Raw genomic sequence first — 23,769 nt, 5'->3', positions numbered from 1 at the left:
ATTTATGATATTTTACCGTATTTTTACTGGCCTTAGGACTTAGGGTATTCTAAATGACTACATGATCAAAAAAAATTTTTAATAGATCAGAACCCTGATTAATGACACCTTATTTATTTATTTAGCAAATTTATTGCAGGTCAGTCTAGCTAAGATAGAATTTTTTGTGTATGTTGTTGGGTTTGGGCGTGGGTAGTTGGTAGGGACACTTAGGGCCAGGAGGGACAGTCGACGAGGAGTGGGGGCGCCACATCGAATATTAGGGTGCCAACCTCCACTGGCAGGAAGGGTCAGTCTATTAGGACATCTTCAGGGTTATCTTTAATAATTTTTCCACCCTCACTTGGTATTTTTGGCCCGGTGTTCATAACCTTACCCAGCTCAGGTGTTGGTAATTTATATTTTGTATTTTTTCAATATGATGGTCAGCATCTTTCAATATAATATGTAGCTGGGCAATATACTACGTGTCTGTGCTGTATACTACGTGGCTCTGTGCTGTATACTATGTCGCTGTGCAGTATACTACGTAGCTGGGCAATATACTACGTGACTGGGCAATATACTACGTGGCTGGGCAATATACTACGTAGCTGGGTAATATACTACGTGACTGGGCAATATACTTTGTAGCTGGGCAATATACTATGTGGCTGGGCAATATACTACGTGCCTGGGCAATATACTACGTGGCTGGGCAATATACTACATGACTGGGCAATAGAGTACGTGACTGGGCAATATACTACATGGCTGGGCAATATACTACGTGGCTGGGCAATATACTACGTAGCTGGGCAATATACTACGTAGCTGGGCAATATACTACGTGACGGCAATATACTACGTGGGCTGTGCAATATACTACGTGGGCTGTGCAATATACTACGTGGGCTGTGCAATATACTACGTGGGCTGTGCAATATAGTACGTGGGCATGCATATTCTAGAATACCCGATGCGTTAGAATCGGGCCACCATCTAGTAAATAAATAAATATACAAAATAAGTATATTTAACAAAGGCCTATTATACTGTTTCTATTCTCTGGAAATTGATGCCACTTTATTGGTGTGTGACATTCATTTTTTGAAATGTGGAGACTCCAAGTTGGGTCTCCATCTGGTGGGTTGCCTGTGTAAGTAGGGCTCACAGACAGGCAGGCCTGCACTTACTTTTAGCCAACTACCTTTACTTTCCTTAAATTTTCCTATCAATATTTGTAACAACTCTGCTGGCATCACGGCATGGCCTCTCATTTCTCACACAATCTTACCCACTGCTCCAGGCCATGATGTGGTTTCTGTTTCATGCCAGCTGCATGTTCTGTCTCTATGCTCTATGTATGCTTCCTGGCTGTCTGCATAGGGGGCCGGCGCCTGAACTCTCTGGTTCTTATAGGAATCAGGTGCATCTGTCTAATCTGTTCCTGACCAATTACCAAGAGGCCTCCAGTATATAGTGCAGCTCCACCCAGTGGACTGGGCCTGTGCAATGTGTTAGCTCAGTTACTGTTTAGCTTCTGAGTTTGCCAGGCCTTGCTCTGAGTTACTCCCTCTCTGGAGGCTTTTCTCCGTGCTATTGCCTTGATCTTGTTGTCTGCCCTCCAGGAGGCAGAATATCCTGGTCCCTGTGTCTTTGTCCTTGTGTCTTGTTCCAGTGTCTTGTCTGTACTTTGTCCTATCTCGGTCTCCTTGTCTGTGGCTTCCTTCCCTGCTGTGTCTTTCCTTGTGTTCTCAGTCTGCTTACGCTCCACACTCTTGCGGCTCTGCCTGCCCTGTTCCTTTGTGGCTTGATCTCTACTCCGCACTCCTGCGGTTCTGCTCCATTCTGCTCTGCTCCCGTTGCTGCACTAATCTCTTGCTGCAGCTTCTCTCCGCAATCCTTGCGGTTCCACTCTGCTTAGCTTCTGCAGTATCTCTTGCTGCAGCTCCTCTCCACATTCCTTGTGGCTCCGCTCTGCTTAGCTTTTATTGCTGTGCTATCTCTTGCTGCTCTACCGCTCCTATTCGCAGCCTTGCAGTTCTCTTCCAGTCTGAACAGGTCCCAACCTGTTCCCTCTTACTTCTTTCATACTACATTTCCATATCTGCACCTCCTGTGTGAACAGGTCCCTACCTGCTCCTTGATATTTCATATCCATTCCTGCCCCTCCAGTGTGAACAGGCCCCTACCTGTTCATTCATACACCACATCAATCAGTCCTGTGTTCTCTGCTGTGCCTTCCTATCCAGTGTTCCTGCCAGTCTAGCCGTTCCTGCCGTGCCTTCCAGTCCTGTGTTCCTGCCGTCCTAGCCAGTCCTGTTTCCTGCTGTCCCTGCCAGTCCTGTGTTCCCTGCCAGCACCGTGTTCTCTGCTGTGTTCTCTGCCAGCCCTGTGTTCTCTGCAGTGTCTCTGCCAGCCCTGTGTTCTCTGCCGTGTCTCTGCCAGCCCTGTGTCTCAGCCGTGCCAGCCTACTCGTCTGAGTTTCAGCCGTGCTCTTCTGCCAGTCCTGCCTGATGCCCGCACCAATCCTGGTGTTCCTGTCTCCCAAGTGGGATCAGCAGCCACAGCCAAACACCACCCTGGAGTAGCACCTGGCAGCTGCCTGCTGCACAAGCCTGACCTCACCATCGGAGGCTCCAGTGAAAACCCAGGCAGCTGTCATAGTCACGCCCCTTCCAGGGTAGTCTGGATTGTGGCACAGTGGGGCCACATACCCCCCGAGCTCACGCCCACCAGTCAGGGCGTGAGCGTGACAATATTACTGTTTGAAACTGATGCTTGGGCCATCTGAGAGTGGCTGGAAAAAAAATTGGAGGTGTTGCAGGAGGTATCAGGGCTCCCAGCTAAGAAGGCTTACACGGCTCCCTTAACCACCAGGTCCTCATTCAAACTTCAATTCCAAGCTGTAAATAGTGGGCCAGACCCAGATACCTCATGCATGGTCCATGGCTGACTGCTGCTGTGCCATTTGCAAATTTCTACTGTAGGTCAATTGACGCCACTTTTCATGGTGTCGGCCCCTAATTTTCGCTGTTTGGGAAGTTTTTTGTCACCCCTTAAGGTGTTGTGTATACATTTGGTTTGGTCTCCCATTGAATCTAATGGAGTGAACATGTTCAGTGAATGTCTAAACGTTCTGCGAATTGAACCAAACCTTGAAAGGTTTGCTCATCTCTACCCAAGAGCACATAATACTCTATGGTTGCAAAATGTAACCCTGCAAAATTTGTTAATGCTTTTTTCAATCGTTATAGATGGCAAAAATTAACCTCAGACCACAGGATAGTATATGGGTAAGAAATGTAAACCCAGCAAAAAGATTAACCCCTTACCCACCTTGGATGTATCCATACGTCCATGTGACCTGGGACTTTTTGACCTCAGACAGATGTATACGTCCAGGCAATTGGACGCACAGGTTGTGCATGCGCGATTGCCGCCAGGTGTCATCTGATCGTGACAGCTGACATCCGGCACTAAGTGCCACAAGCCGTCCTGCTTTAAATGCTGCAATCAAACTCGATCACAGTATTTTGAGAGCAGGAAGAGGCATGACAGCACCTCTGCCTTTGATTGGAGATTCCGCAATGTCATGCAGGTTCCAGATTGTTGCATTAGTGACACAATGTCGTCATGACGACATCCGGGTCACCAGAGCTAGCAAAGTTGCTAGATCATGCTCAGAACATGTTTGGCATTTCTGAAGCAATCAGATTCAAGCAATAAGCGCCAAAGTGTACCTAAACGACATATTGAATCCATGTTTGGCATTTCTGAAGCGATGAGAGACTGCCTAATTTACGGGTGCATGTCTCCAGAAGCACGGGCTGGGCATAACATTCTGGTAACTGCAACTGGTCACTACAGCGTACAGGTCACTACAATGGCACTTTGCAATTTTCACTCAGCAACATTCATTGCTTCTTGTTTCTGGAAAATACCCATGGAGTCAACATATTCACTACACCTATAGTTAAATTCCCAAAGGGGTATAATTTCCAAAATGGGATCACTTGAGGGATTCTGCTCTTCTACTAATTAGGGGCTCTGTATATGGAGTCTGCAAACTGTTCTAGGAAAATCTGTGCTCCAGGAGGCAAATAGTGCTCTGTTCCTCCTTAGCCTCTCCGTATGGCTAAGTAGTACTGTACAGCCAGCCACATATCGAGTATTGCCACGTTCAGTAGAAGTTGTGGGACAAATTTTGGTGCCATTTTTATCCACTTCTTGTGTGAAAATATAAAATGTGGGGCTAAAACAAAATTTTGGTGGTCAAAATGTAGTTATTTTTTCTTCACTGCCCAATGGTATACAATTCTGTGACACACCCGTGGTGTCAATATGATCACTGCACCGCTAGATGAATTCAATGAGAGGTGTAGTTTCTAAAATAGGCCAACTTATGGGGAGTTCTCCTGTTCTGGCACCTCATGGGCTCTCCCAGTGGGTCATGGCACCGCAAACCATAACACTAAAATCTACACTATAGTATGGTGCTCCTTGCCTTCTGAGCTTTGCACAGTGCCTGAAAAATATTACCTGATTACATGTAGGGTATTGGCGCACTCAGGAAAAGATGAACTCAATTTGTTGCAAAAAACTCCTATTAGCCCCAGGTTCTCTGCCAATGTGACATGGCACCCTCAAAGTATTCCAGCAAATTCTGAACACCAATATGGCGCATCTTCCCTTCTGAGCTTTGCACTGTGCCTCAAAAGTAGTATTCCCCCACATGTGAGGTATCGGTATACTCAGGAGAAATTGCACTACAAATTGTACAAATACCCTTATGAAAATTAAAAATTTGGGGCTAAAAACATATTTGTGGGGAAAATGTGATTTTTTATTTTATTTTCATGGCTCAACGTTATAAACATCTGCGAAGTACATGAGGGTTCAATGTGCTCACTACACAGCTAGATCAGTTCTGTAAGGCGTCTAGTTTCCAAAATGGTGTCATTTGTGTGGGATTTTCACTGTTTAGGCACATCAGGGACTCTCCAAAGGCGACATGGCATCCTCCAATTGTTCCAGCAAATTTTACATTAAAAAAGTCAAATGGTGCTCCTTCCCTTCCGAGCTCTATCGTTCGCCCAAACAGTGTTTTTCTCCCTCATATGGGGAATCTCCATCCTCAAGAGAAATTGTACAACAAATTTTGGGGTCCATTTTTTTCTGTTAACCCCTTCATGACCCAGCCTATTTTGACCTTAAAGACATTGCCGTTTTTTGCAATTCTGACCAGTTTCCCTTTATGAGGTAATAACTCAGGAACGCTTCAACGGATCCTAGCGGTTCTGAGATTGTTTTTTCGTGACATATTGGGCTTCATGTTAGTGGTAAATTTAGGTCAATAAATTCTGCGTTTATTTGTGATAAAAACGGAAATTTGGCGAAAATTTTGAAAATTTCGCAATTTTCACATTTTGAATTTTTATTCTGTTAAACTAGAGAGTTATGTGACACAAAATAGTTAATAAATAACATTTCCCACATGTATACTTTACATCAGCACAATATTGGAAACAAAATTTTTTTTTGCTAGGAAGTTATAAGGGTTAAAATTTGACCAGCGATTTCTCATTTTTACAACGAAATTTACAAAACCATTTTTTTAGGGACCACCTCACATTTGAAGTCAGTTTGAGGGGTCTATATGGCTGAAAATACCCAAAAGTGACACCATTCTAAAAACTGCACCCCTCAAGGTACTCAAAACCACATTCAAGAAGTTTATTAACCCTTCAGGTGCTTCACAGCAGCAGAAGCAACATGGAAGGAAAAAATGAACATTTAACTTTTTAGTCACAAAAATTATCTTTTAGCAACAACTTTTTTATTTTCCCAATGGTAAAAGGAGAAACTGAACCACGAAAGTTGTTTTCCAATTTGTCCTAAGTACGCTGATACCTCATATGTGGGGGTAAACCACTGTTTGGGCGCACGGCAGGGCTTGGAAGGGAAGGAGCGCCATTTGACTTTTTGAATAAAAAATTGGCTCCACTCTTTAGCGGACACCATGTCACGTTTGGAGAGCCCCCGTGTGCCTAAAAATTGGAGCTCCCCCACAAGTGACCCCATTTTGGAAACTAGACGCCCCAAGGAACTTATCTAGATGCATAGTGAGCACTTTAAACCCCCAGGTGCTTCACAAATTGATCCGTAAAAATGAAAAAGTACTTTTTTTTCACAAAAAAATTCTTTTAGCCTCAATTTTTTCATTTTCACATGGGTAACAGGATAAAATGGATCCTAAAATTTGTTGGGCAATTTCTCCTGAGTACACCAATACCTCACATGTGGGGGTAAACCACTGTTTGGGCACATGGTAAGGCTCGGAAGGGAAGGAGCGCCATTTGACTTTTTGAATGAAAAATTATCTCCATCGTTAGCGGACACCATGTCGCGTTTGGAGAGACCCTGTGTGCCTAAACATTGGAGCTCCCCCACAAGTGACCCCATTTTGGAAACTAGACCCCCCAAGGAACTTATCTAGATGCATATTGAGAACTTTAAACCCCCAGGTGCTTCACAGAAGTTTATAACGCAGAGCCATGAAAATAAAAAATAATTTTTCTTTCCTCAAAAATGATTTTTTAGCCTGGAATTTCCTATTTTGCCAAGGGTAATAGGAGAAATTGGACCCCAAATGTTGTTGTCCAGTTTGTCCTGAGTACGCTGATACCCCATATGTGGGGGTAAACCACTGTTTAGGCGTACGGTAGGGCTCGGAAGGGAAGGCACGCCATTTGGCTTTTTAAATGGAAAATTAGCTCCAATCATTAGCGGACTCCATGTCACGTTTGGAGAGCCCCTGTGTGCCTAAACATTGGAGATCCCCCAGAAATGACCCCATTTTAGAAACTAGACCCCCAAAGGAACTAATCTAGATGTGTGGTGAGGACTTTGAACCCCCAAGTGCTTCACAGAAGTTTATAACGCAGAGCCATGAAAATAAAAAAAAATTATTTTCTCAAAAATGATCTTTTAGCCTGCAATTTTTTATTTTCCCAAGGGTAACAGGAGAAATTTGACCCCAAAAGTTGTTGTCCAGTTTCTCCTGAGTACGCTGATACCCAATATGTGGGGGTAAACCACTTTTTGGGCACATGCCGGGGCTCGGAAGTGAAGTAGTGACGTTTTGAAATGCAGACTTTGATGGAATGCTCTGTGGGCGTCACGTTGCGTTTGCAGAGCCCCTGATGTGGCTTAACAGTAGAAACCCCCAACAAGTGACCCCATTTTGGAAACTAGACCCCGAAAGGAACTTATCTAGATGTGTGGTGAGCACTTTGAACCCCCAAGTGCTTCACAGAAGTTTATAATGCAGAGCCGTGAAAATAATAAATACGTTTTCTTTCCTCAAAAATAATTATTTAACCCAGAATTTTTTAATTTTCCCAAGGGTAACAGGAGAAATTTGACCCCAATATTTGTTGTCCAGTTTCTCCTGAGTACGGTGATACCCCATATGTGGGGGTAAACTACTGTTTGGGCACATGCCGGGGCTCGGAATTGAAGTAGTGACGTTTTGAAATGCAGACTTTGATGGAATGCTCTGCGGGCGTCACGTTGCGTTTGCAGAGCCCCTGATGTGGCTAAACAGTAGAAACCCCCCACAAGTGACCCCATTTTAGAAACTAGACCCCGAAAGGAACTTATCTAGATGTGTGGTGAGCACTTTGAACCCCCAAGTGCTTCATAGAAGTTTATAATGCAGAACCGTGAAAATAATAAATACGTTTTCTTTCCTCAAAAATAATTATTTAGCCCAGAATTTTTTATTTTCCCAAGGGTTACAGGAGAAATTGGACCCCAGAAGTTGTTGTCCAGTTTCTCCTGAGTACGCTGATACCCCATGTGTGGAGGTAAACCACTGTTTGGGCACACGTCGGGGCTCAGAAGGGAAGTAGTGACTTTTGAAATGCAGAATTTGATGGAATGGTCTGCGGGCGTCACGTTGCGTTTGCAGAGCCCCTGGTGTGCCTAAACAGTAGAAACCCCCCACAAGTGACCCCATTTTAGAAACTAGACCCCCCAAGGAACTTATCTAGATATGTGGGGAGCACTTTGAACCCCCAAGTGCTTCACAGACGTTTACAACGCAGAGCCGTGAAAATAAAAAATCATTTTTCTTTCCTCAAAAATGATGTTTTAGCAAGCATTTTTTTATTTTCACAAGGGTAACAGGATAAATTGGACCCCAGTAATTGTTGCGCAGTTTATCCTGAGTATGCTGGTACCCCATATGTGAGGGTAAACCACTGTTTGGGCACACGTCGGGGCTCGGAATTGAGGGAGCACCATTTGACTTTTTGAATACGAGATTGGCTGGAATCAATGGTGGCGCCATGTTGCGTTTGGAGACCCCTGATGTGCCTAAACAGTGGAAACCCCTCAATTCTACCTCCAGCACTAACCCCCCCACACCCCTAACCCTAATCCCAACTGTAGCCATAACCCTAATCACAACCCTAATTCCAACCCTAACCCTAAGGCTATGTGCCCACGTTGCGGATTCGTGTGAGATTTTTCAGCATCATTTTTGAAAAATCCGCGGGTAAAAGGCACTGCGTTTTACCTGCGGATTTTCCGCGGATTTCCAGTGTTTTTTGTGCGGATTTCACCTGCGGATTCCTATTGAGGAACAGGTGTAAAACGCTGCGGAATCCGCACAAAGAATTGACATGCTGCGGAAAATACAACGCAGCGTTTCAGCGCGGTATTTTCCGCACCATGGGCACAGCGGATTTGGTTTTCCATAGGTATACATGGTACTGTAAACCTGATGGAACACTGCTGCGAATCCGCAGCGGCCAATCCGCAGTGTGGGCACATAGCCTAATTCTAAAGGTATGTGCACACGCTGCGGAAAACACTGCGGATCCGCAGCAGTTTCCCATGAGTTTACAGTTCAATGCAAACCCATGGGAAACAAAAATCGCTGTACACATGCTGCGGAAAAACTGCACGGAAACGCAGCGGTTTACATTCCACAGCATGTCACTTCTTTGTGCGGATTCCGCAGCGGTTTTACAACTGTTCCAATAGAAAATCGCAGTTGTAAAACTGCAGTGAAATGCGCAGAAAAAACGCGGTAAATCCGCCATAAATCCGCAGCGGTTTAGCACTGCGGATTTATCAAATCCGCAGCGGAAAAATCCGCAGAGGACCAGAATACGTGTGCACATACCGAAACCCTAACCCTAACCCTAACCCTACCCCTAACCCTAGCCCTAACCCTACCCCTAACCCTATCCCTAACCCTAGCCCTAACCCTACCCCTAACCCTAGCCCTAACCCTACCCCTAACCCTAGCCCTAACCCTACCCCTAACCCTACCCCTAACCCTAGCCCTAACCCTACCCCTAACCCTATTCTAACATTAGTGGAAAAAAAAAATCTTTATTTTTTTATTGTCCCTACCTATGGGGGTGACAAAAGGGGGGGGGGTCATTTATTATTTTTTTATTTTGATCACTGAGATAGATTATATCTAAATGCACTTTGGAACGAATCTGCCGGCCGGCAGATTCGGCGGGCGCACTGCGCATACGCCCGCCATTTTGGAAGATGGCGGCGCCCGGGGAGAAGACGGACGGACCCCGGCAGGATCGGTAAGTATGATGGGGTGGGGGGGAGAGCACGGGGGGGGGGATCGGAGCATGGGGGGGTGAATCGGAGCATGGGGGGGTGAATCGGAGCGCGGGAGGGGTGGAACGGAGCACGAGAGGGTGGAACGGAGCACGGAGGGGTGTAACGGAGCACGGGGGGGTGGATCGGAGTGCAGGGGGGGTGATTGGAGCACGGGGGGGTGATTGGAGCACGGGGGTGAGCGGACAAGAGCACGGGGGGGAGCGGAGCACAGGACGGAGGGCAGTGTACCGGCAGATCGGAGGGCTGGGGGGGGGGGCGATCGGTGGGGTGGGGTGGGGGCACATTAGTATTTCCAGCCATGGCCGATGATATTTCAGCATCGGCCATGGCTGGATTGTAATATTTCACCCGTTATAATAGGTGAAATATTACAAATCGCTCTGATTGGCAGTTTCACTTTCAACAGCCAATCAGAGCGATCGTAGCCACGGGGGGGTGAAGCCACCCCCCCTGGACTAAACTACCACTCCCCCTGTCCCTGCAGATTGGGTGAAATGGGAGTTAACCCTTTCACCCGATCTGCAGGGACGCGATCTTTCCATGACGCCACATAGGCGTCATGGGTCGGATTGGCACCGACTTTCATGATGCCTACGTGGTGTCATGGGTCGGGAAGGGGTTAATCTTGAAAAAACAAAAATTGGATCTGATGTTATTTTTTTGTGTAAAAATGTTAGGCTGGTTTCACATTTGCGTTTAAATCCGCAGCGTTTTAAACGCATCCGCAAGTGGTGAAAAAGACGCATGTAATCGCGTACAAACGCTGCGTTTTTTTAGACGCATGCGTTGTCGCATGCGGTTAAAAAAACGCCGCGTTTGTACGCATTTACATGCGTTTTTTCCTGCGTTTGCGCTTTTGGTACGCATGATGAGAAATTTCACAACTGGTTTTTGTTCATTCTGCTTCACAAAAATCGGAATAAAAAGCAATCAAAAATGTCCTGTCCCCTAAAATTTGTTGGGCAATTTCTCCTGAGTACACCAATACCTCACATGTGGGGGTAAACCACTGTTTGGGCACATGGTAAGGCTCGGAAGGGAAGGAGCGCCATTTGACTTTTTGAATGAAAAATTATCTCCATCGTTAGCGGACACCATGTCGCGTTTGGAGAGACCCTGTGTGCCTAAACATTGGAGCTCCCCCACAAGTGACCCCATTTTGGAAACTAGACCCCCCAGGGAACTTATCTAGATGCCTAGTGAGCACTTTAAACCCTCAAGTGCTTCACAAATTGATCTGTAAAAATGAAAAAGTACTTTTTTTCACACAAAAAATTTTTTTCGCCTCAATTTTTTCATTTTCACATGGGCAATAGGATAAAATGGATCATAAAATTTGTTGGGCAATTTCTCCCGAGTACGCCGATACCTCATATGTGGGGGTAAACCACTGTTTGGGCACACGGCAGGGCTCGGAAGGGAAGGCGTGCCATTTGACTTTTTGAATGGAAAATTAGCTCCAATTGTTAGCGGACACCATGTCGCGTTTGGAGAGCCCCTGTGTGCCTAAACATTGGAGATCCCTCACAAGTGACCCCATTTTGGAAACTAGACCCCCCAAGGAACTTATCTAGATGCATATTGAGCACTTTAAACCCCCAGGTGCTTCACAGAAGTTTATAACGCAGAGCCATGAAAATAAAAAATAATTTTTCTTTCCTCAAAAATGATTTTTTAGCCTGGAATTTCCTATTTTGCCAAGGGTAATAGGAGAAATTGGACCCCAAATGTTGTTGTCCAGTTTGTCCTGAGTACGCTGATACCCCATATGTGGGGGTAAACCACTGTTTAGGCGTACGGTAGGGCTCGGAAGGGAAGGCACGCCATTTGGCTTTTTAAATGGAAAATTAGCTCCAATCATTAGCGGACTCCATGTCACGTTTGGAGAGCCCCTGTGTGCCTAAACATTGGAGATCCCCCAGAAATGACCCCATTTTAGAAACTAGACCCCCAAAGGAACTAATCTAGATGTGTGGTGAGGACTTTGAACCCCCAAGTGCTTCACAGAAGTTTATAACGCAGAGCCATGAAAATAAAAAAAAATTATTTTCTCAAAAATGATCTTTTAGCCTGCAATTTTTTATTTTCCCAAGGGTAACAGGAGAAATTTGACCCCAATATTTGTTGTCCAGTTTCTCCTGAGTACGGTGATACCCCATATGTGGGGGTAAACCACTTTTTGGGCACATGCCGGGGCTCGGAATTGAAGTAGTGACGTTTTGAAATGCAGACTTTGATGGAATGCTCTGCGGGCGTCACGTTGCGTTTGCAGAGCCCCTGATGTGGCTAAACAGTAGAAACCCCCCCACAAGTGACCCCATTTTAGAAACTAGACCCCGAAAGGAACTTATCTAGATGTGTGGTGAGCACTTTGAACCCCCAAGTGCTTCATAGAAGTTTATAATGCAGAACCGTGAAAATAATAAATACGTTTTCTTTCCTCAAAAATAATTATTTAGCCCAGAATTTTTTATTTTCCCAAGGGTTACAGGAGAAATTGGACCCCAGAAGTTGTTGTCCAGTTTCTCCTGAGTACGCTGATACCCCATGTGTGGAGGTAAACCACTGTTTGGGCACACGTCGGGGCTCAGAAGGGAAGTAGTGACTTTTGAAATGCAGAATTTGATGGAATGGTCTGCGGGCGTCACGTTGCGTTTGCAGAGCCCCTGGTGTGCCTAAACAGTAGAAACCCCCCACAAGTGACCCCATTTTAGAAACTAGACCCCCCAAGGAACTTATCTAGATATGTGGGGAGCACTTTGAACCCCCAAGTGCTTCACAGACGTTTACAACGCAGAGCCGTGAAAATAAAAAATCATTTTTCTTTCCTCAAAAATGATGTTTTAGCAAGCATTTTTTTATTTTCACAAGGGTAACAGGATAAATTGGACCCCAGTAATTGTTGCGCAGTTTATCCTGAGTATGCTGGTACCCCATATGTGAGGGTAAACCACTGTTTGGGCACACGTCGGGGCTCGGAATTGAGGGAGCACCATTTGACTTTTTGAATACGAGATTGGCTGGAATCAATGGTGGCGCCATGTTGCGTTTGGAGACCCCTGATGTGCCTAAACAGTGGAAACCCCTCAATTCTACCTCCAGCACTAACCCCCCCACACCCCTAACCCTAATCCCAACTGTAGCCATAACCCTAATCACAACCCTAATTCCAACCCTAACCCTAAGGCTATGTGCCCACGTTGCGGATTCGTGTGAGATTTTTCAGCATCATTTTTGAAAAATCCGCGGGTAAAAGGCACTGCGTTTTACCTGCGGATTTTCCGCGGATTTCCAGTGTTTTTTGTGCGGATTTCACCTGCGGATTCCTATTGAGGAACAGGTGTAAAACGCTGCGGAATCCGCACAAAGAATTGACATGCTGCGGAAAATACAACGCAGCGTTTCAGCGCGGTATTTTCCGCACCATGGGCACAGCGGATTTGGTTTTCCATAGGTATACATGGTACTGTAAACCTGATGGAACACTGCTGCGAATCCGCAGCGGCCAATCCGCAGTGTGGGCACATAGCCTAATTCTAAAGGTATGTGCACACGCTGCGGAAAACACTGCGGATCCGCAGCAGTTTCCCATGAGTTTACAGTTCAATGCAAACCCATGGGAAACAAAAATCGCTGTACACATGCTGCGGAAAAACTGCACGGAAACGCAGCGGTTTACATTCCACAGCATGTCACTTCTTTGTGCGGATTCCGCAGCGGTTTTACAACTGTTCCAATAGAAAATCGCAGTTGTAAAACTGCAGTGAAATGCGCAGAAAAAACGCGGTAAATCCGCCATAAATCCGCAGCGGTTTAGCACTGCGGATTTATCAAATCCGCAGCGGAAAAATCCGCAGAGGACCAGAATACGTGTGCACATACCGAAACCCTAACCCTAACCCTAACCCTACCCCTAACCCTAGCCCTAACCCTACCCCTAACCCTATCCCTAACCCTAACCCTAGCCCTAACCCTACCCCTAACCCTAGCCCTAACCCTACCCCTAACCCTAGCCCTAACCCTACCCCTAACCCTACCCCTAACCCTAGCCCTAACCCTACCCCTAACCCTAGCCCTAACCCTACCCCTAACCCTATTCTAACATTAGTGGAAAAAAAAAATCTTTATTTTTTTATTGTCCCTACCTATGGGGGTGACAAAAGGGGGGGGGGTCATTTATTATTTTTTTATTTTGATCACTGAGATAGATTATATCTAAATGCACTTTGGAACGAATCTGCCGGCCGGCAGATTCGGCGGGCGCACTGCGCATACGCCCGCCATTTTGGAAGATGGCGGCGCCCGGGGAGAAGACGGACGGACCCCGGCAGGATCGGTAAGTATGATGGGGTGGTGGGGAGAGCACGGGGGGGGGGGGATCGGAGCATGGGGGGGTGAATCGGAGCATGGGGGGGTGAATCGGAGCGCGGGAGGGGTGGAACGGAGCACGAGGGGGTGGAACGGAGCACGGAGGGGTGGAACGGAGCACGGGGGGGTGGATCGGAGTGCAGGGGGGGTGATTGGAGCACGGGGGGGTGATTGGAGCACGGGGGTGAGCGGACAAGAGCACGGGGGGGAGCGGAGCACAGGACGGAGGGCAGTGTACCGGCAGATCGGAGGGCTGGGGGGGGCGATCGGTGGGGTGGGGTGGGGGCACATTAGTATTTCCAGCCATGGCCGATGATATTTCAGCATCGGCCATGGCTGGATTGTAATATTTCACCCGTTATAATAGGTGAAATATTACAAATCGCTCTGATTGGCAGTTTCACTTTCAACAGCCAATCAGAGCGATCGTAGCCACGGGGGGGTGAAGCCACCCCCCCTGGACTAAACTACCACTCCCCCTGTCCCTGCAGATTGGGTGAAATGGGAGTTAACCCTTTCACCCGATCTGCAGGGACGCGATCTTTCCATGACGCCACATAGGCGTCATGGGTCGGATTGGCACCGACTTTCATGACGCCTACGTGGTGTCATGGGTCGGGAAGGGGTTAATCTTGAAAAAACAAAAATTGGATCTGATGTTATTTTTTTGTGTAAAAATGTTAGGCTGGTTTCACATTTGCGTTTAAATCCGCAGCGTTTTAAACGCATCCGCAAGTGGTGAAAAAGACGCATGTAATCGCGTACAAACGCTGCGTTTTTTTAGACGCATGCGTTGTCGCATGCGGTTAAAAAAACGCCGCGTTTGTACGCATTTACATGCGTTTTTTCCTGCGTTTGCGCTTTTGGTACGCATGATGAGAAATTTCACAACTGGTTTTTGTTCATTCTGCTTCACAAAAATCGGAATAAAAAGCAATCAAAAATGTCCTGTCCCCTAAAATTTGTTGGGCAATTTCTCCTGAGTACACCAATACCTCACATGTGGGGGTAAACCACTGTTTGGGCACATGGTAAGGCTCGGAAGGGAAGGAGCGCCATTTGACTTTTTGAATGAAAAATTATCTCCATCGTTAGCGGACACCATGTCGCGTTTGGAGAGACCCTGTGTGCCTAAACATTGGAGCTCCCCCACAAGTGACCCCATTTTGGAAACTAGACCCCCCAAGGAACTTATCTAGATGCCTAGTGAGCACTTTAAACCCTCAAGTGCTTCACAAATTGATCTGTAAAAATGAAAAAGTACTTTTTTTCACACAAAAAATTTTTTTCGCCTCAATTTTTTCATTTTCACATGGGCAATAGGATAAAATGGATCATAAAATTTGTTGGGCAATTTCTCCCGAGTACGCCGATACCTCATATGTGGGGGTAAACCACTGTTTGGGCACACGGCAGGGCTCGGAAGGGAAGGCGTGCCATTTGACTTTTTGAATGGAAAATTAGCTCCAATTGTTAGCGGACACCATGTCGCGTTTGGAGAGCCCCTGTGTGCCTAAACATTGGAGATCCCTCACAAGTGACCCCATTTTGGAAACTAGACCCCCCAAGGAACTTATCTAGATGCATATTGAGCACTTTAAACCCCCAGGTGCTTCACAGAAGTTTATAACGCAGAGCCATGAAAATAAAAAATAATTTTTCTTTCCTCAAAAATGATTTTTTAGCCTGGAATTTCCTATTTTGCCAAGGGTAATAGGAGAAATTGGACCCCAAATGTTGTTGTCCAGTTTGTCCTGAGTACGCTGATACCCCATATGTGGGGGTAAACCACTGTTTAGGCGTACGGTAGGGCTCGGAAGGGAAGGCACGCCATTTGGCTTTTTAAATGGAAAATTAGCTCCAATCATTAGCGGACTCCATGTCACGTTTGGAGAGCCCCTGTGTGCCTAAACATTGGAGATCCCCCAGAAATGACCCCATTTTAGAAACTAGACCCCCAAAGGAACTAATCTAGATGTGTGGTGAGGACTTTGAACCCCCAAGTGCTTCACAGAAGTTTATAACGCAGAGCCATGAAAATAAAAAAAAATTATTTTCTCAAAAATGATCTTTTAGCCTGCAATTTTTTATTTTCCCAAGGGTAACAGGAGAAATTTGACCCCAAAAGTTGTTGTCCAGTTTCTCCTGAGTACGCTGATACCCAATATGTGGGGGTAAACCACTTTTTGGGCACATGCCGGGGCTCGGAAGTGAAGTAGTGACGTTTTGAAATGCAGACTTTGATGGAATGCTCTGTGGGCGTCACGTTGCGTTTGCAGAGCCCCTGATGTGGCTTAACAGTAGAAACCCCCAACAAGTGACCCCATTTTGGAAACTAGACCCCGAAAGGAACTTATCTAGATGTGTGGTGAGCACTTTGAACCCCCAAGTGCTTCACAGAAGTTTATAATGCAGAGCCGTGAAAATAATAAATACGTTTTCTTTCCTCAAAAATAATTATTTAACCCAGAATTTTTTAATTTTCCCAAGGGTAACAGGAGAAATTTGACCCCAATATTTGTTGTCCAGTTTCTCCTGAGTACGGTGATACCCCATATGTGGGGGTAAACTACTGTTTGGGCACATGCCGGGGCTCGGAATTGAAGTAGTGACGTTTTGAAATGCAGACTTTGATGGAATGCTCTGCGGGCGTCACGTTGCGTTTGCAGAGCCCCTGATGTGGCTAAACAGTAGAAACCCCCCACAAGTGACCCCATTTTAGAAACTAGACCCCGAAAGGAACTTATCTAGATGTGTGGTGAGCACTTTGAACCCCCAAGTGCTTCATAGAAGTTTATAATGCAGAACCGTGAAAATAATAAATACGTTTTCTTTCCTCAAAAATAATTATTTAGCCCAGAATTTTTTATTTTCCCAAGGGTTACAGGAGAAATTGGACCCCAGAAGTTGTTGTCCAGTTTCTCCTGAGTACGCTGATACCCCATGTGTGGAGGTAAACCACTGTTTGGGCACACGTCGGGGCTCAGAAGGGAAGTAGTGACTTTTGAAATGCAGAATTTGATGGAATGGTCTGCGGGCGTCACGTTGCGTTTGCAGAGCCCCTGGTGTGCCTAAACAGTAGAAACCCCCCACAAGTGACCCCATTTTAGAAACTAGACCCCCCAAGGAACTTATCTAGATATGTGGGGAGCACTTTGAACCCCCAAGTGCTTCACAGACGTTTACAACGCAGAGCCGTGAAAATAAAAAATCATTTTTCTTTCCTCAAAAATGATGTTTTAGCAAGCATTTTTTTATTTTCACAAGGGTAACAGGATAAATTGGACCCCAGTAATTGTTGCGCAGTTTATCCTGAGTATGCTGGTACCCCATATGTGAGGGTAAACCACTGTTTGGGCACACGTCGGGGCTCGGAATTGAGGGAGCACCATTTGACTTTTTGAATACGAGATTGGCTGGAATCAATGGTGGCGCCATGTTGCGTTTGGAGACCCCTGATGTGCCTAAACAGTGGAAACCCCTCAATTCTACCTCCAGCACTAACCCCCCCACACCCCTAACCCTAATCCCAACTGTAGCCATAACCCTAATCACAACCCTAATTCCAACCCTAACCCTAAGGCTATGTGCCCACGTTGCGGATTCGTGTGAGATTTTTCAGCATCATTTTTGAAAAATCCGCGGGTAAAAGGCACTGCGTTTTACCTGCGGATTTTCCGCGGATTTCCAGTGTTTTTTGTGCGGATTTCACCTGCGGATTCCTATTGAGGAACAGGTGTAAAACGCTGCGGAATCCGCACAAAGAATTGACATGCTGCGGAAAATACAACGCAGCGTTTCAGCGCGGTATTTTCCGCACCATGGGCACAGCGGATTTGGTTTTCCATAGGTATACATGGTACTGTAAACCTGATGGAACACTGCTGCGAATCCGCAGCGGCCAATCCGCAGTGTGGGCACATAGCCTAATTCTAAAGGTATGTGCACACGCTGCGGAAAACACTGCGGATCCGCAGCAGTTTCCCATGAGTTTACAGTTCAATGCAAACCCATGGGAAACAAAAATCGCTGTACACATGCTGCGGAAAAACTGCACGGAAACGCAGCGGTTTACATTCCACAGCATGTCACTTCTTTGTGCGGATTCCGCAGCGGTTTTACAACTGTTCCAATAGAAAATCGCAGTTGTAAAACTGCAGTGAAATGCGCAGAAAAAACGCGGTAAATCTGCCATAAATCCGCAGCGGTTTAGCACTGCGGATTTATCAAATCCGCAGCGGAAAAATCCGCAGAGGACCAGAATACGTGTGCACATACCGAAACCCTAACCCTAACCCTACCCCTAACCCTAGCCCTAACCCTACCCCTAACCCTATCCCTAACCCTAACCCTACCCCTAACCCTACCCCTAACCCTAGCCCTAACCCTACCCCTAACCCTAGCCCTAACCCTACCCCTAACCCTACCCCTAACCCTAGCCCTAACCCTACCCCTAACCCTAGCCCTAACCCTACCCCTAACCCTATTCTAACATTAGTGGAAAAAAAAAATCTTTATTTTTTTATTGTCCCTACCTATGGGGGTGACAAAAGGGGGGGGGGTCATTTATTATTTTTTTATTTTGATCACTGAGATAGATTATATCTAAATGCACTTTGGAACGAATCTGCCGGCCGGCAGATTCGGCGGGCGCACTGCGCATACGCCCGCCATTTTGGAAGATGGCGGCGCCCGGGGAGAAGACGGACGGACCCCGGCAGGATCGGTAAGTATGATGGGGTGGGGGGGAGAGCACGGGGGGGGGGGATCGGAGCATGGGGGGGTGAATCGGAGCATGGGGGGGTGAATCGGAGCGCGGGAGGGGTGGAACGGAGCACGAGGGGGTGGAACGGAGCACGGAGGGGTGGAACGGAGCACGGGGGGGTGGATCGGAGTGCAGGGGGGGTGATTGGAGCACGGGGGGGTGATTGGAGCATGGGGGTGAGCGGACAAGAGCACGGGGGGGAGCGGAGCACAGGACGGAGGGCAGTGTACCGGCAGATCGGAGGGCTGGGGGGGGCGATCGGTGGGGTGGGGTGGGGGCACATTAGTATTTCCAGCCATGGCCGATGATATTTCAGCATCGGCCATGGCTGGATTGTAATATTTCACCCGTTATAATAGGTGAAATATTACAAATCGCTCTGATTGGCAGTTTCACTTTCAACAGCCAATCAGAGCGATCGTAGCCACGGGGGGGTGAAGCCACCCCCCCTGGACTAAACTACCACTCCCCCTGTCCCTGCAGATTGGGTGAAATGGGAGTTAACCCTTTCACCTGATCTGCAGGGACGCGATCTTTCCATGACGCCACATAGGCGTCATGGGTCGGATTGGCACCGACTTTCATGACGCCTACGTGGTGTCATGGGTCGGGAAGGGGTTAATCTTGAAAAAACAAAAATTGGATCTGATGTTATTTTTTTGTGTAAAAATGTTAGGCTGGTTTCACATTTGCGTTTAAATCCGCAGCGTTTTAAACGCATCCGCAAGTGGTGAAAAAGACGCATGTAATCGCGTACAAACGCTGCGTTTTTTTAGACGCATGCGTTGTCGCATGCGGTTAAAAAAAACGCCGCGTTTGTACGCATTTACATGCGTTTTTTCCTGCGTTTGCGCTTTTGGTACGCATGATGAGAAATTTCACAACTGGTTTTTGTTCATTCTGCTTCACAAAAATCGGAATAAAAAGCAATCAAAAATGTCCTGTCCCCTAAAATGTTACCAATAAAAATGTCAACTCGTCCCGCAAAAAACAAGACCTCACATGACTCTGTGGACCAAAATATGGAAAAATTGTAGCTCTCAAAATGTGGTAACGCAAAAAATATTTTTTGGAATAAAAAGCGTCTTTCAGTGTGTGACAGCTGCCAATCATAAAAATCCACTAGAAAACCCCTTATTAATAGAAATCAAACCCCCTTCATCAACTCCTTAGTTAGGGAAAAATTACAAAATTAAAAAAATGTATTTATTTCCATTTTCCCATTAGGGTTAGAGCTAGGGTTAGGGTTAGCGTTAGGGTTAGGGCTAGGGTTAGGGTTTGGATCCCTTTGGGGTTAGGGTTTAGGTTTAGGGTTTGGATCCCTTTTGGCTTAGGGATAGGGTTAGGGTTTGGATCCCTTTTGGCTTAGGGTTAGGGTTTGGATCCCTTTTGGCTTAGGGTTAGGGCTAGGGTTAGGGTTTGGATACCTTTATCACCTTGATGGTGGGGGGTGGCTTATCAGTGTCTAGACTTGTTTTTCTCTATGGAAACACATGCGTTCAAAAACGCAACCAAACGCATGCGTTTACATAGACAGCAATAGGTTTTTTTGACGCAATTGAACGCATACGTTTTTTTGCCGCAAAAAAAGCCTCTAGAAATAACTACATGTTGCATTTCCGCGCCAAGACGCAAGCATCGAAACGATGCATGCGTCATCAAACGCGGCCAAACGTGTACAAAAAAAAACGCATGCGTTTTTAATGTTAAATATAGGAAAACAAGACGCATGCGTTTTTATGCGTTACAAACGCAGTGGCAAAAAAACGCAAATGTGAAACCAGCCTTAAATGTTCATTTTGTTTTCCACATTACAAAACTTCCTGGGAAGCACCTGAAGGGATAATAAACTTCTTGAATGTGGTTTTGAGCACTTTAAGGGTTGTAGTTTTTAGAATGGTGTCACTTTTGGGTATTTTCTTTCATATAGACCCCTCAAAGTCCCTTCAAATGGGAGGTGGTCGCTAAAAAAATGGTTTTGTAATTTTGTTGGAAAAAGGAGAAAATTGCTTGTCAAGTTTTAACCCTTATAACTTCATAACGAAAAAAAATGGAAAAAATGGTGCTCATGTAAAGTAGACATGTGGGAAATGTTATTTATTAACTGTCAACTCTCTAATTTAACGGCATAAGAATTAAAAGTTTGAAAATTGAAAAGTTTTCACTAAACATCCATTTTTTTTTCACAAATAAACGCAAGTTAGGCCGGGGACACACACAACGTATAAAAAAACGGTCCGTTTTTGACGGACGAGAATCGCACAAATGTTACCAAAACAGTGATCCGTGTGCAGTGCGAGGATGCGATTTTCTCGCATTAAATGATCCGTGTGACATCCGTATGGCATCCGTATGGTGAGATTTTCTCACACACTTGCAAAATGAGCAAACAATGGCTGAGCCTTTCCTGTCACCTGCCCAATGCCTGAGAATTTCTCGCAAGTCACACTGATGGTCCGTGTGCTGTGCTATTTTTTCTCACCCCCATAGACTTTCATTAGCGATTCTCGGCCGAGAAACGCTGACAATCGCAGCATGCTGCGATTTCACTCGGATCCTGAATACGGCCGAGAAAATATCGGATGATGGGAGCTGCCCCATAGATTAACATTGGGACGAGTGCTATGCGATTTTTTATCGCATTGCACTCGTCCGTATTACGGTCTAGTGTGACCCCGGCCTTATAGTGAGGAAATTTTACTATTATCATGAAGCACAAAAAAGCAAGCTCAGAATCAGTGGGATCCATTGAAGCATTCTAGAGTTATTACCTCATAAAGGGACACTGGTCAGAATTGTAAAACTTGGCCAGGTCATTAACGTGAAAACCACCTTGGAGAGTAAGGCTATGTGCACACATTGCGGATTTGGCTACGGATCCGCAGCGGATTGGCCGCTGCAGATTCACAGCAGTTTTCCATGCGGTTTACAGTACCATGTAAAACTAAGGAAAACCAAATCCGCAGTGCACATGCTGTGGAAAATACCGTGCAGAAATGCTGCGTTGTATTTTCCACAGCATGTCAATTCTTTGTGCGGATTCCACAGCGGTTTACATCTGCTCATTAATAGGAATCTGCGGTAAATCAGCAGGTAAAATGCAGTGTGTTTTACCTGCGGATTTTGCAAAAACTGCACAAAAATCCGCACACGAATCCACAACGTGTGCACATAGCCTTAAGGGCTAAGGCTGCTTTCACACATCAGTTTTTTACCATCAGTCACAATCCATCGAATGTTGAAAAAAACTGATCCGTCGTAGATTGTGAAAAATTGATGTGATGGATCCGTTTTTTCAATGGATCCGACTAGCTGATCCAGCTAGTTGGATCCTGATAAAATTGGAGCAAGCTCAGTTAAAAAAACGGAATCCTGCACCATAGGGTTCCATCCTAGCAAACATAGTAACGCCGTCCGTTGTTTCGACGGACACAAAAAAATTACTATGTCCGTTTTCTCCGGCCGCCCGAAAAACAATTTTTGACTGATCAGGCGAAAAACGGATGAAGGAGGGGGGTTTGGGGTTTTTTGATTTACCCTTTCCTTACCCGCTGGCTGTGCAGGCATGTACTACGGAGGACAGAAAATGAACTTCAATCCAATATTGCAGCCAGCATGCAGCCAGCGGGTAAGGAAACGGTGAATCCAAAACCCCGCCTCCATGGCTGAAGATTGTTCCCTCCAAATTCAGGTGACAGTGTCCCTTTAAGAGCTAAGGGCTGTTAGTTAGAAGGCTCAGCTTCATCACCAGTATAATGCACTCTCTCCCTCCAATATGAAGTGTCACAGAGCTGTGCAATGGGGTCAGTATGCCGAGCAGTGCATGTTTTTTTAATAACATCCGATGATGTCACATGGCCAGTCAATCACAGCAATGCCACAACCAAGATGGCTATGGCATTACAGTGAAGCACAGGCAATCCCTACATGTTTATTGGTTGTGTAACAGGCACAAAAAATGAGGGGTAGGTATTTGCCCATTATTCACCGAGTAATGAGTACATCCGAGAATAGTGATACTCGAGTGATAACCGAGTATCATTGAGCACGCTCACTCATCCCTACTTACGAAACCTGATGAAGGAGTAAACCTGACTTCGAAACGCGTTGTATAAATGAATGGAAATCCAGAGAACATGCACCCTTATCTTCACTCTGTGGCAGCGCCTGGGAATTACCGGTCTTTTTCCTGTTTGGCTAGTAGATTGACGTTTCTCCAGCCTGATGATTTTGTGCCTGTCATACTGCCAGGGTTGGTGGATTGCGCTAAATAAAATAAATCATAAAGTGCAATCGCAACCCAGGGTCCACCGTGCAGAGATGGAGAACTGCTGCTAATGAACAATGATGGAATACATGGCGAGCAATTACCCATACACACTGAGTTGACCGCCACTCAGTGTGAACAGCACATGAACTGAACTCGCACACAGAAACGAAAGTGATGCTCAGCAACTGAGCTGTGTCACTCGCACACAAAAATGAAAGAGATGCTCTGCAACTGAGCTGTTTCACTTGAACACAGAAACGGAACAGATGCTCTGTACAATACCCTGACTAGGGTTGTGCTTGTTCTCGAACTCTACTGTGCTAACCGTACACATGTTGGAACTAGATGCTAAGCCAATGGCTAATTGCCCCCCACTGACGCTAGCTGCCTGCCTATGAGTACAGTCCCAAGGCTAGACAGACACACAACACGTGCAGACAGAGTGGTAGAGTATCCACTGGCAACAGCCACACATAAATGATACCAGCACACCGACGTGCACCTCTGAGAACCTTCTATACACTAGGCTCATGTCTAGTAGAACAGAACCTTGCCCGTGGACCAATCCGGCACTGCCACATCACCAGAGCAGCTGACATCCGACCACCAATGAGAAGATGCCACCTCACGGACATGCTCAGTACTGTGATCTCAGGACTTAGACTCCAGAGTGCTGGACTGCACCTGAATATTACTGGTTACTAAGGGCTTGGCTGGAGAGCCC

The sequence above is a fragment of the Ranitomeya imitator genome, chromosome 2 (assembly GCF_032444005.1).
Source record: "Ranitomeya imitator isolate aRanImi1 chromosome 2, aRanImi1.pri, whole genome shotgun sequence".
NCBI classification, from domain to species: Eukaryota; Metazoa; Chordata; class Amphibia; order Anura; family Dendrobatidae; genus Ranitomeya; species Ranitomeya imitator.
This window is presented reverse-complemented; position numbering follows the sequence as displayed.